Source organism: Gopherus flavomarginatus, chromosome 1, assembly GCF_025201925.1.
Source record: "Gopherus flavomarginatus isolate rGopFla2 chromosome 1, rGopFla2.mat.asm, whole genome shotgun sequence".
NCBI classification, from domain to species: Eukaryota; Metazoa; Chordata; order Testudines; family Testudinidae; genus Gopherus; species Gopherus flavomarginatus.
In genome coordinates this window covers 358,400,623-358,414,420 of record NC_066617.1, presented here as the reverse complement: position 1 = coordinate 358,414,420, position 13,798 = coordinate 358,400,623, and the positions used below count along the sequence as shown (strand labels likewise).

Genomic DNA, 13,798 nt, shown 5'->3' with positions numbered 1-13,798 from the left:
GCAGGTTGTAGCTTCTTAGCACACAGATAAATGGGCTAAGCTACTGTGCCACTCCCAGGGGGTCTGGCAGTGCATCTGCTTGGATTGGTGCCTGCTTTTTAGACTGTGAGCTTCACCGGCTTGGGACAGCTGAGCAGGTACAATCCTGCACCAGTATCTAGAGCAGGGGCTCAATCCTGCATTCTTCGCAAATTCCTTGTATCAGTGTCTCCTTTTAAGGCTCGTGTGGCCTGTAATTGTATTAGGTCCCTACTAAAAATGGATCCCTGACCTTGACTGGATTCTGTGGTGCTACTGTAAAACAAACAAACCGCCATCCAAACCGCCCGGTGAGTTCAGGAAAGCAGGACTGGGCCCTCGGGCTGGAGAGGTTCTGACAGGTACGAAGCTGTCACCTTGCCCTTTAAAATCCAGGCCTCCGGCTGCACCCTGTGTCAGTGCAATCCCAAGCATCGCTTCTGTAATCGCTTCTCAGCTCCTCCCCTCAATAAGAAGGATCAGTGAGTATGAATGGGGAGGCAATTCCACTGTACCAGGCACTGTAAGCAAAACAGGCACGAAGAGAGAGAGTGAGGCAGGCAGGCAGGCGAGGAGAAGGGTCCATGCTTTAACTCAGACGGGGGCTGTTCATTTACCTGGGACGTTAATCTCTTCTCCAGACAGCCTGGGCTTCCCTGGAACCTGGACTATTCACTGAGCACCCAAGGCGACTGTGGTTCCATGTACTGCTAAGGTAAGTCAGTAACCAGTGCCGGTCTGGGGCTGTACGGCACAGGATGTCTGGATTGTTTGATTCTTAAGGATTTGCTGGAAAGCCTCTTAGAGCTGCTGGTTCTACAGGCAGTAAATACATTAACACTTTCCTGGGTGGCTTGCTTGCTTTTTTGTTTCCCAGCTCTGTCTGAGTCGGCGGTGGCTACTGTTTAATAGTTGTTTGCCTGGTGGAGTTTTCTGCCTGGCTTTGCTGGCATCATTATGGGCTTTGAATCAGGGGCAGAGCTTTTTCAAAGCAATGCAGCCCCACTAAGACACTTTGTTTAAAATGTAGGTTCTCGTAGGTTATTAACAAGAAAGCTGTCAGGTCACTAGCCAAGCCTGTCATATAGCGCATTCAGGCTCTCTCATCGTAGCTGTTAATATCAGAGCGTTTGCTGATTTCGATTACACCAGGATCATGTTCATGAATCCTCTGTTCTTCTTTTAGACATATCAGTGTCCACACTCTCCTTAGCGGTCCCCACCATGTGAGGCAAAGGAAAGCTTCAGATGGAGTATTTGTGGTAGGGTTGGGCTGCGGGACGCCACGCACCTAACGAGTTATTAAACATTCACTGATAAGTGAGTCGGTTCCAGTGCCTGAGTCTAAATCAACTCTGCCTCAAAGTAAAAACTTCTCAGAAATGTTCAGAGCCATATTTGTCCAGGACTCATTGTCCTGCTTTGCCTCCGTAGCAAGGATTAAAGAGCTCTGTCGTTTCCACGCATCTACTTAATTTAGCTTGGGTCACTTCATCACAACAAGGAGGCTGAATTCATTAGCGGAGAAGAACGTTGCTTTTCGGGCCGGGCTCCCCACCTGCTGTGTGTGAGAAGGGGGAGCGCTAGCACCAGCCTCTGGCCAAAGGATGACCAAAGATTTTGCAAATAATGACATGACCGAGAAAATGGCCTCAGATCCCAAATCATGAACAGACTTGCCAACATCAAAGCTTCTGTAGAACGTAGGAATTGGCAGAGTGGATCAGACTGGTGGATCCATCTCTGTATCCTGTCTCTGATCACAGCCAGTTCTAGTGTTTCACATGGGCAATTATAGAATAATCTACCATTCACCGAAACTTCTTCGTAACCCCAGGCATTTAGCGGTTGGCTTCAGTAAAAGGCCCAAATGGCAAGGCAATTCTGGTTACACTGAGTCCCTTGGGGGTAAAATCCTTTGTCTTCTTGGCCCTGTGGCCATTTCAGGCCCTGCGTGCCATGGAAGTAGTGTGGCTGTAATGCATGGTGGGTAGGCTGTGGAGATACAGCATAGGAGAGCTCTGTATCCCCCTGTCAGTCACTGAGCAATGCTCCCTCCAAAGCCATGTGGACAGAGACTTTAGAGTTGGGATGGGCCAGTGGATCTGTGCCCTCCTGGTGCCCCCTGGCCAAAACCCTCCACAGAGGGAGCTGGCAGAGGCCCAGGCCACTCCTGCAGCCTCCAAGGTGCCATGCTCATGAGGGAGTGGCTCCGTGGCCCAGTGAGGAGGATTCCGAGCTCGCCCCATGAAAAAGCCCTACTGATCATTCAGGCTTTGGCTGTTTAGTGAAGCTGTTCCATGAAAACGTGGCTTCATTCTATCAAACCTGGACGTATTGGGTTTCAATTCCAGCCCTGTTTCTGCAGTGAGGGACCCACAGCTTCCCTGGAACAGCTGGAGTGCTCTTGGTCACATCACAGCTATGAAGAGGCAGCATGGTCTTGTGGTTAAGGCATTGGACAGGGCCTTAAGAGAGCTGGGGTCTGCTCCTGCCTGTGCCACTGACTCTCTGTGGGACCTTGGGCAAGTCACTTAGTATGTCTATGTTGTGCCTCAGTTCCCCATTTGCAAAATGGGGATAATATTTCCCTACCGGGTAAGGAAAAAACCCTTTAATGATTAAGAGGTGCTTGGGCACTATAGTAACAAGGGCCACTTCAGGACCTAGGTAGCTGGGCGGTCAGGATTGGAATGTTATCACCTGTTGCATGGCAAACTCTGAATTCCACTGATTTTCAAATAGCTTTATCTGAATTGTGTTTATTAGTCATTGTGAGTCCACAATGATAGACTGCTGGCGATCTGGGCTTTTCAGTGGAGGTTATTGACTTTTTCATTTAAAGCTTTTCATTTCACTGTTAGAACAATTGTGCTGTGCCAGGAGCAATTCAGAGAATGCAGAATGAGTTCAATACGTAGGTTGAGATTTCTCATCTCAGTTCCACAGGGGTAAGTTTGGCGGAACCTCTATCTTCAGTTATTCCAGATTTACACCAGCGGAGCTGAGATCAGAATCTACTCCATACGTACAACACCCTCTCCCTGCCCCTCCCCCCCCGTATTATTTCTAATTAATTTGCCCCTTGTGGCTCTGGGCAAGATATATCGATCACTTTTTGTTTTCCCTGGACCAGCTGTTTGTGTCCAGCGTCTCTGTCTCATGCTTGCTATCTTGTGACTTCACAAACCTTGGGTTACCATGGAAAGGATTATTCTGTGATTAATGAAGGTATTGCCAGCTCACAGGTTAGCAAAGCCTTTCCTGGAGCTGCCAAGAATGGCTTCAGAACCCTGCAGATGGTGTTGGGGGGGGGGGGGGAGATAAGGAGAAACTACTACTGGCTGTCTTAGGTGGAAGCACAGCTGATTTGTCTTACTTGACGTAGCATTGTCAGATTGTAATTGCTGTGCATTAATAGGACTGGCTCCCTTTAACTGCAGTAGGAGACAGCCATATGCAATGATCTGTTTGTGGGCGAGCCAGGCTGTGCTCCATGCTTTCCAGGTATGGGAGAGAGAACAGGGCAATCAGAGGCGCCCCGTAAGGAAGGAGACAGGACCTTAGTTGCTCTTAAAGGCAGGCAAGGATTCAGCAGCAGGTCTTAACTCCTAACTAACCAGCAGCACAAGCAAGGAACATGTACCCCAGATCACCAAAGCCCAGAGCAAGATGTTAGTGGGCCTGTCTCTGTGCTGTGTCTGTGTTGATTCTGGGCTGCTCTGGGGGGCCCAAATGGTCCCTGGAATAAGTTAGAGCAACTATCTAGCAGCTCCGATTTACAACAGTTCACCCCGAGCTACATATAGGCTGTGATGCCCATCTCTTTGGTCCCCATGGTGCCCTCTGCCAGCCTTGTGAGGGGGTCCCTTCTGCAGCTTCCAACGGCCCTACGCTGTGCCTGTAATGGGGATTGTCTTCCAGCCCGCTGTGGTTCCTTTACAGTCTTCATAACTACTCCAGGGGCCGGAGCGAGAGACATAGTCTGTCCCAGAAGCTCCCTCTGTGGCTGTGTGTCCAGACGGGCCCGAGGCTGGCCTTTGTGGTAGGGGCTGACAGATCATTCATGTAATTTGGTAAAGGCGCCTGCAGAAGTCTATAAACAAAGAATACAATGTAAACCCCATCTGCCGTCATGTCGGGAGCAGCTGATGGATGCTCTGTCAAGGCAGGTGTAATGCGAGGACGTAATTTCCTCCTTGACACACGGTTGATTGCCAAGTCCTGCCAAAGAGGACATTTAAGGAGGTGCAGTAATCCAGCCTGCAGGCTACGTAGCCCGGGCTGCTGAGTGAGCCTTTGTCACAGCTGAAGCTGAGCCTAGGAGGAGAAGAGGTGTTTGGGATACAGCAATATGAATCTGTTTGTTTGTTTCTCAAGCCAGACACTGACAATTGCAAGTGTTCGGGGGACATGTCACACGGTTGAGAGCAACTGGTGATATGGGCCCAAGTGGTTGGGTTTAGCTTGAATAAGGTTGAAGAGTCAGATCTCCATTAAGGGAGGAGTTGAGCCATGATCAGGGAGATCAGCTGATTCAGATGAATTGACTGGTGGGCATTTTGGTTGTGGCTCTTAGGCTCTGGCTACACTAAGGGTACGTCTACACTACCCGCCCGATAGCAATAGATCTATCGGGGATTGATTTATCCTGTGTAGTGTAGATGCGATAAATCAATCCCTGATTGCTCTCCCGTCGACTGCTGAACTCCAGCTTGGCGAGAGGCAGAAGCAAAGTCAACAGGGGAGCCGCGGCTGTCGATCCTGCACCACGAGGACGCAAAGTAAGTAATTTTAATTTGATCTAAGATACGTCGACTTCAGCTATGCTAGTCTCATAGCTGAAGTTGCGTATCTTAGATTGATTTTCCCCCACCAGTGTAGACCAGGCCTAAAAATGTAACAGCATCACAGCTGCAACGCAGACACTCCCTGAAGCGACAGGAGGGGTTCCCCCATTGTTCAGTGGTTCCCGCGGGCCACTTGCAGCCCAATCAGCACACAGCTGTGGCCCCTGTGACATCCCGAGGACCATCCAAGTAGTATCTGTATTGTGTGGATGCGGCCCACATCACACAGAGAGCTGCCTATGTGGCCCACACGGTAAATAGATGGAGAACCACTGCAGCTAATCCACCTCCCCGGGAGGGGGCAGCTAGGGTAACAGGAGAATTCTTCTGTCAACCTCGCGCCGTCTACACTGGGGGTTAGGTTGGCTTAGCTACGTCTCTTGGGGGCGGAGGTGGATGTACACCCCTGAGAGATGTAGCTATCCCAGTGAACATTTCCAGTGTAGATGAGTCCTCAGGAGAGCAGTCAAGGGCTGATTGGGCCATGGGAACTGAATTACTCTCTCACCCTTGGAGATAATCCCTCCAGTTCGAGATTGAGGGGAAAGCTGTTCGGCCACCACCCTTGTTGTGTCTGTTCTGTGTGGGGAGAGGATGTCGGTTTCCAGAGCAGCAAACTGAGCCCCTCCCACCAGTACTAAGTTCATGAATAAGAAAAGGATGACCTCACCGCTCAGGTTAGTAACAGGGCAGTGGATAAGTGGGAGGAGCAAACTTGGGTGTCGCAGGCACAAATGTGATAGTTCAAGTCCGATTTAGAAATTCGATTGTAAGGTCTGCAGGGCAGCGACTGTCTCGGACTATGTCACTACACCACAGTACCAATCATTATTAAGGATGCTAATAAAATCTACCTTTTAGGGGGAATCTTTGAATGTTGGAAAGAACAGGACTAGGAACAGAGCAGCTACGTAAAACGGGTCTGATTTAAGCACCTAAGGCAGCTATCGATCCAGCGGGGGTAGATTTATCTCAGTTAGTCTAGACGTGATAAATCGACCCTGGAGTGCTCTCTCATCGACACCTATACTCCACCGCTGCAAGAGGGGCAAGCAGAGTCGATGGGGGAGCGGCAGCAGTAGACTCACTGCAGTGAAGACACCATGATGAGTAGTTCTAAGTATGTCGACTTCAGCTATGTTATTCACGTAGCTGAAGTTGCGTAACTTAGAACGATCTGCCCCTTAGTGTAGATCAGGCCTAATTTAAACTTGGCTTGGTTTTTATTTATTTATTTATTACTTTCTGTCTCTTCCACTGACTTGTGACAAATCACTATGTGTCCGATTCCCCTCCCACCCTTGTCATTAGACAATATGCTCATCAGGGCATGGACTGGCTCTTCCTGTGTGTCCATTCAGCACCTAGCACATTGAGGCCCTTGGGTGCTATCACAATACAAATAATAAACTGAATAAGAACTTTGTAAGGCTTCGGAGCCCCTGCAGCTCCTGTTAAAGTCAGAGGAAAAATCAGACAGTTACATAGGCTCTTAAATAAGGGTTTGAGTTCTTAAGCACCTAAGTTTGAAATTTTTGGCTGTAGTATCTCAGTGTCTCAACTTGTACAGTGTCTAGCACAATGGGATACCAGGCAATGACTGGGGCTCCTACTTCATAGCACAGTGCAGATCATAAATAATAATAATATCTGCCAAGAGTCATGTGAGGATCAGTTCATTCATGTTAGCAAAGGGCTTGAGATGAAGGGTATGTAGAAAAGCAAAGTCTTAGTTATTACTGTTGGGCTAAATCTGAGATCCTTGTTTTTTACAGAGTCCTCGCTCAGGCCAAAATCCTACTGAAGTCACTATAGTCTTGACTGAGGAAACACTGAATAGGTCTTCAAGTTGTGACCCATTATTAATCCTGATCTGTTCTTTTCACCTGGGAGCAGATCCAAAGCCCATTGAAAGCAGGGGCGAGACTCCCGTTAACTTCAGTGGGCTTTGGATAGAGTTGCCAGCTGTCCAGCTTTTCCCAGGATCCTTCTTTATTGGGGGTGGCTGTCAGGGAAGACTGTGCGGGTGTTCAGTTCACACTGCCAGCTGCCCAGATTTGTGGGCTCAGGATGTCCTGGGTTTTTGTCCCACAGAGGTGGCATCCCTGGCTTTGGATCAGGCCCTTGAAGGCGAGAAAAGTCAGGGAGGTGGACTGGATTGTACTGATGAGTTAAGCAAAGATTTTCATGCTGAGGAAAACCGTTCAAGATGAAACATTGTCTGCTAAGGGCTTGATTCTGATACTGGTACCCAGGCTGAAATCAGGGGGGCTACACGGAGTCTGGTGCTATTCAGTGTAAAGATGGCAATGTCAGTGATGGAGTTAGCGATCTATCTAATAGTCTGCTGCTGGATGAAGGAGAAGGAGAAACTAAGCTGCAGTGGACTCCTTACTGAAGGCGTTGTGGTCCAGGGCTCAGGCTGGGGGGTCAACAAGAGACATGGGTTCTCTGATGCAGTTGTGGAACAGACCAATATCATTCTGGGGTGTATTCACAGGAGTGTCATAGGTAAGCAACGGGTGGTAATTGTCCCGCTCTGCTCAGCATGAGGGAAGCCTCAGCTGGAGCACTGGGTCCAGTTTTGGGTGCTACACTTCAGGAAAGATGTGGACAAATTGGAGTGAGTCCAGGGAAGAGTAATAAAAATGATAAAAGGTTTGGAAAATCTCACCAATAAGGAAAGGTTAAAAAACTGGACATGCTGAGGAAAGAAGCTGAAGTGGGGACATAATAACAGTCTTCAAACATTAAGGGCTGGTATAAAGAGGATGGTTGTAGAGATCAATTGTTCTCCATGTCCACTGACGGTAGGACAAGACATAAGGGACTTAATCTGCAGCAAGAGGGGTTTAGGTTAGATACTAGGAAAAACTGTCTAACCATAAAGGTAGTTAAGATCTGGAATAGGCTTCGAAGGGAGGTTGTGGAATCCCCATCACTGGAGGTTTTTAACAGTTGGACTAATACCTGTCAGAGATGATCTACGTATACATAGACCTGCCTCAGCATAGGGGGCTGGACTAGACAACTTCTTGATTTCCCTTTCCAGCCTACATTTTAATTATGCTATTCCTTGCTCTGCCACTGCTATCCTGTGTGACCATAGCTATGTCACTTATCCCAGTGGTGATCCAATCTAAGAAATGGAGATAATACTATTTACCTCCTGTGTGAAGTGTTTTGAGATTTACAGATGAAAAGCACAGCCTACAAGCAAGGTGGTGTTACTGTTAAAACACAACTAGGGTGCATGCAAGACCCTCTCCGTAACAAATGACAAACTAAATTGCAGCAGAAAGAGGAATTATGATCTTGTGGTCAGGGCCGGCTCCAGCTTTTTTGCCACCCCAAGTGGAAAAAAAAAAAGAGAGAGAGAGAGAAAAAAGAAAAACCCGATTTAGCTGCCACCAAAGTGCTGCCAAGGACTAGAGGTGGAGCGATTGAGCTGCCGCCGAAGTGGAAGAGAGCAACTGAAGGACCCACCGCCGAATTGCCACTGCAGACCTGGACCTGCCGCCCCAATAATGGACGGAATGCCGCCCCTTTCTATTGGCCACCCCAGGCACCTGCTTCCTTCGCTGGTGCCTGGCGCCAGCCCTGCTTGTGGTTAAGACACTGACATGGGGCTAAGATCTGGGTTCAGTTCCTAGTTCTGGCGTACACTCTCTGGGTAACTTTGGGCAAGTCAGCTGATCTCTCTGTGCCTCAATTCTCTCTCTCTGCAATGAGGACCATACTCCTTTAGCTCTCCCACTCCTCGTCTATTTAGATGTAAGCTCTCTGTAGCAAGATCTGTCTCTTGCTATGTCTCATAGATTTTGTAAGGCTGTATGGAACCACTAGATCAGTTAGTCTGATCTCCTGTATGTTACAGGCCACTAGACTTAACCTTCTCACTCCTGGACTGAGGCCAAAGAGTTGTGTTTGACTGATGCACCTAGTCCAGAAAGGCATCCAGCTCTGAAGACATCAAGGGATGGAGAATCCATCAGTTCCCTGGGTGGTTTGTTCTTATGGATAATCATCCTCATTGTTAAAAATGTCTTAGTTCTAATTTGTATTTGTCTGGCTTTTACCTCCATCCATTGGTTCTTGTTTTCCCTTTCTCCACTTGCCTACAGAGCCCTTTACTAACCTTTTGCCTACATAGCGCCTAGCACAATGGGGCCTTGATCTGAGTTGGGATCTTTACATTCTGCCATAAATAACAGGTGAAACAGATCAGAAATACCAGCTGGCTCCAACAGCAAGGGAAGCATATTGCCCAGATCGGTTCAGCCTGCCAGACTGCTTTCTGCTGAAAGGAGGCCTGACTGCATTGTGAAATGAGACGTCATTCGATTAATTTTGTTGCTGTTGCAAAGACATGGTCGCTGTCAGAGGTCTGAGTACAAAAGGCAATTACCCTCCTTTTGAGGCTCTGCCTGTTTCAGGGCAACAAGCATGTATCGGATGGCCCAGCAGTGCATTGTTATGCTCTGGCTATGCAGAAGCACGGGAAGGGAGGAAAGGTTGGGTCTTTTGTTCCGGCCCTCTGTCTGCTGTGGCATGTCAAATAGATTGAATGCAGGGCAAGTCAACTGACCTTACTGGAGGCAGTTTAAATATTGATGCTGGATTCCTGATGAGTCTCAGATGAATATATGCCTGTTAAGCATTGATTTTTGTGTGCATTTCCAAAGGGGGCTTTGTCCTGTCTTATTTGCTGCTGGACATACTGTAGCAGACCTGGGGGATTCATCCATCTGTCTGCGTTGTGCTTTGCACTGCTGCTCATCACTGTGGTATCTGAGCCCCTTCCGTTGTATAGCTTGGTAAAGGTAATTGCCTACTAGAGAGCACACTAGACTGCCTTTTAGGGGACCTGGATTCAACACCCCCCTCAGCTACAGACTTCTGGGTCTCAACTTGGGAATGACACTTATATTAATCTGTTCCTCAGTTTCCTTAGCTGCAAAATGGGGATAATAGTAAATCCATTAATGATTGTGAGATGCCCAGAAATTACAGTGATAAGGGCCATATAAGTACATAAGTAATGGAGTTTCTGCTCCTTTTGTGGACTACAGAAAGCTCTTTTGGGGTTAGGTATTCTGGATCTGTGCTTGTTGTTAATGTCACACTTCTGCTACAATCCTGATTTGCCTCTTTGGGACAAACATAGTGCAGGTGTAAGAGGTTGCAGCTCCATTGACTCTGATAGGGTCTGTCTTTCATTAGCTCAGCACTACTGAAAATCAGGCCCCTTTTGGCTAGGGTCTGAGATCTGGAATGAAGCAGGAAGCGGCGTGGGCGAGGGATGTGCTGGCCGCCGCTTCCCACAGCCCCCATTGGCCTGGAGCAATGAACTGTGGCCAGTAGGAGCCACGATCGGCTGAACATGCTGACATGGCAGATAAACAAACCGGCCCGGCCTGCTAGGATGCTTACCCTGGTGGGCCGCATGCCAAAGGTTGCCAATCCCTGCTCTAAACCATGGGCTGGCTGCAATGGCCCACAAGGGTCCAACCAGCAGCCAGTGATTGCTGGAGCACAGTGAACTCTGGCAATGCCTCTAATAGTTTTAGTTTCTTGGGGATTCCCCGGTTGACCATTTAACATGGCTCTGCACAGGCGTCGGCTTCCTCATTTCCCTGGGGGTGCTCGACCCCTGCTCTGCACCAGGCCCTGCTAGCCACTCCACCCCTTCCCTCAAGACCCCCCGTTTGCCCTGCCTCTTCACGCCCCCACTCCACCCTGCCCCATCTCTTCCCTTCCCATTCTGCCCCCTCCCCCGAGCGCACCCCACCCTTGCTCCATGCCTCCCCCCCCAGCGCCTCCTGCCCGCTGCTGAACAGCTGATCATGGTGGGTGAGAGGTGCTGGGAGGGAGGGGGAGGAGCTGATTGGCAGGGCCCGGTGGCAGGTAGGAGGCCCTGGGGGTGAGGGGGAGGAGCTGATCAGCGGGGCTGCCAGTGGGTGCTGAGCAGGGCCAGCTCCAGGCCCCAGTGCGCCAAGCGCATGCTTGGGGCAGCCTGCCATGGGGGGCGTTCTGCCGGTTGCTGGGAGGGCAGCAGGCAACTCTGGTGGACCTCCTGCAGGCAGGCCTGGTGAGGGTCCGCTGGTCCAGCGGCTCTGGTGGAGCATCCGCAGGCACGCCTGCAGGAGGTCCACTGGAGCTGCGGGACTGGCAAGCAGCAGAGCACCCCCCACGGCGTGCCGCCATGCTTGGGGCGACGAAATGGCTAGAGCCGGCCCTGGTGCTGAGCACCTGCTACTTTTTTCCTGTAGGGCTCAGGATCCTGTACAGGATACTGTACTCAGGATCCTGCTACTTTTTTCCTGTAGGGCCTCAGGATCCTGTAGGGCTCAGGATCGAGTCTTCAGGATCATCGCTATTATAATTTTAAAATAAGCAATAGCTAGTGACACTCACTGAAGCCTGGACCGCAATGTAATTTACATGAACTGTGCCCAAGTCTCAATACGGCTAGTGGATGGAGGTATGTGGACCTAGAGCAATGGGGAACATTGCATTTCCTCAGTTACAAATAAACTATTCTAGTGGAGGTGCTCAGGTGCAATGGTGAAACAGACCACGTAAGAACTAGCTAGCTCAGAAGAAAGCTACACATTTATCATAAAAATAATGGCACCGCTCAGAGCACAGACCAGAGCTGGGCCACCTGGACTGGCTCTGACAGAAGCTACGTGCTATTCAGCTGGGCTAGGGCCTGGCCTGTCATCGCCTCTCTTGCTCTCCACCTGCTGCTGGGTGCAGTCCTGCCTGGCTGGCAGTGTCTGGCTGGAAACTGAGGCTTTCAGAGCATTTCTCTAGCTCCAGGCCTGCATTGCTGGCTTTCTGTCTAGCCATCAGAATTTCCTTTCAAGTGTCCACCATGGGCCATGCTTCCTGCAGCTGCTGGCTGAAGCCAAGACACAGGTGGGCTGAGACTCCTCTCTGCCTGATTGCTGGGGGAGAATGGGCAGAGAATGCTTCAGATGGCCAGGAGAAAGTAGTGCCAGTCAGCAGCTGGGCCATTCACCGACCCCACTTGGGCTGGTGTGAGAAAAGGGGCACCAGTGCACTTTAAGCCCATATGCTCACTGACATTTTTCCTTTGTTTTTTATTCCTTTGCATCCTATCTCCAAAAATGTCACCAACTCACTCTTCTTAGCTTCCTAGGTTCATCGGGCCAGATGTTCAAGGGGGGTAAATCAGTGTAGCTCCATTGGAACTATGCTGGTTACAGATCCCTGAGAATCTGGCCCAATGACTTTAAGGACATTATGATCATGTGGTTTAGTTGAAGTGTCTCCTGTTGGTGCTTCTAAGTCTATGAGTCTATATATCTGACTTGTGGGGCCCACTTTTCAAGAGAGATCAGGGCCAGACTTTCAAGTGCTCAGCACCCACAACTTGGGGCCAGACTTTCAAATGAGCTCAGTTCTCATTTGGGCATCTAAATGAAAGACAGATTTTCAAAAGATCTCAGCATCCCGTGCACCCAACACCCTGAGCTCTTTTGAAAATCTGGCCCCAATTTTGAGTGCTGGGCTCTTCTGGAAATCCTAGCTATAGAGTAACCCAGGCCTACTTGGTGTGCTGCTCTGTCCCCCTCTGATTGCACCTAGACCATCTGAGAGATAGCTGAGTCTGCTACAGCCTTGGTATGTGCCACGTGACATTTAGTTCATGCAGTAGAGACTCATACACTAAGCTTCAGAGGTCATAGGTTTGATCCCACCACCCCGGATGACTAGGGTCTGTTGGCATTACAAGGGCATCACCCCTACACCTCTTGATCACTTCCTATCTCTCCAGTACACTGCACCCCTCTGTACTGGCATTCCAGTTATGCGACTTGTTCCATTGAGTTTCAGTAATCACCACCACATCAGAGCCTCCATTGCACACCTGCTTCTGTTTTCTCTTCCTTTGAGCTATTTCAATGAAAAGCATAGCTGTATAGCAATGCAGAGTGTTAGTATCTGTACTGCAGCTTGCAAGAATTAAATGTAGCAAAGCCTTACCGGTCATAAGGTCAGGAGCATGTTACGTAATCTAGATTTTAAAACTCAAGGTAAATATAATTTGGTTGGTTGGTGAGTAGCCTGCGGCATTTGTTCTGGAGAGCCTAGCAACCCTGACGGTGTCCACAATATAATCCTTCTACGTATGAGTGGCATTCACACTCACAGCGGTAATGTGCAGTGTTCATATCTATTTGCCACCACGGGACTTTGCGCAGACCAGAACGTCTGCCTAAACTGCATGATGGGTGTAGCCTTATTCACTGGCATTACTGTGAGTCTTGTCAGTATCACTTCCCCTTGCAATATCTATGGCCTTGTCTGTACACACAAGTTGTCCTGGTTTAACTAAAATCCATTTAGATGTCATACGTACATCGCAATTTTTGTTTTAAATTAACTCTGGTGGGGGAAGGGCTAGCAGCCATTTCTCCAGCTTTCTTCTGGCACTGTGCGTGTGCATCATGTGTGTGTGCGCGTGTGGTGTGCGTGTAATAAGAATGGAAATATCTCTCTTTGAAAGTGTATGTACAACCTCATCCGCCTAATGCTTGAATGTGTACTTGGAATGTGGCAGGGCTGCTACTCCACGCTGCCTGTTGCACTGTAATTAGAGCAGGGCAAAATATTGCAGCCAAAACTTCCCCCACCCACAAATGCAGATTCAGGTCAACTAAAACATTTCATGAATTCATGTTAATTTTGGTGAATTGCTTCGGTTGAAGAAAAACACGAGAAATGTAAAAAAAAAAAAGGTTCGTTTCAAACATTTCTGTAATGCAGCAGGTTGATTTGGGGGGTTGGAGTCACAGCGCGACTTATGTACCATTCACAAAATCATGGTGGCCATGTTGCCACCCTTATGCCCAATAGCCCTGTGGTTGGACACTCACCTAGGAGGTGGAAGACCCAGG

The 13,798-nt window shown here is 49.0% G+C and overlaps 1 protein-coding gene across 2 annotated transcripts in view; it reads left to right on the top strand.

The window, feature by feature from the left end:
- Nucleotides 1-513: 513 nt before the first annotated feature.
- Nucleotides 514-13,798, top strand: part of MYO7A (myosin VIIA) — a 185,600-nt gene continuing 172,315 nt past the window's right edge. For both annotated transcript variants that reach the window (XM_050930288.1, XM_050930279.1), the window contains exon 1: nucleotides 514-733. The gene's annotated coding sequence lies outside the window, so the exon portion shown is untranslated. The remainder of the gene's footprint in view (nucleotides 734-13,798) is intronic.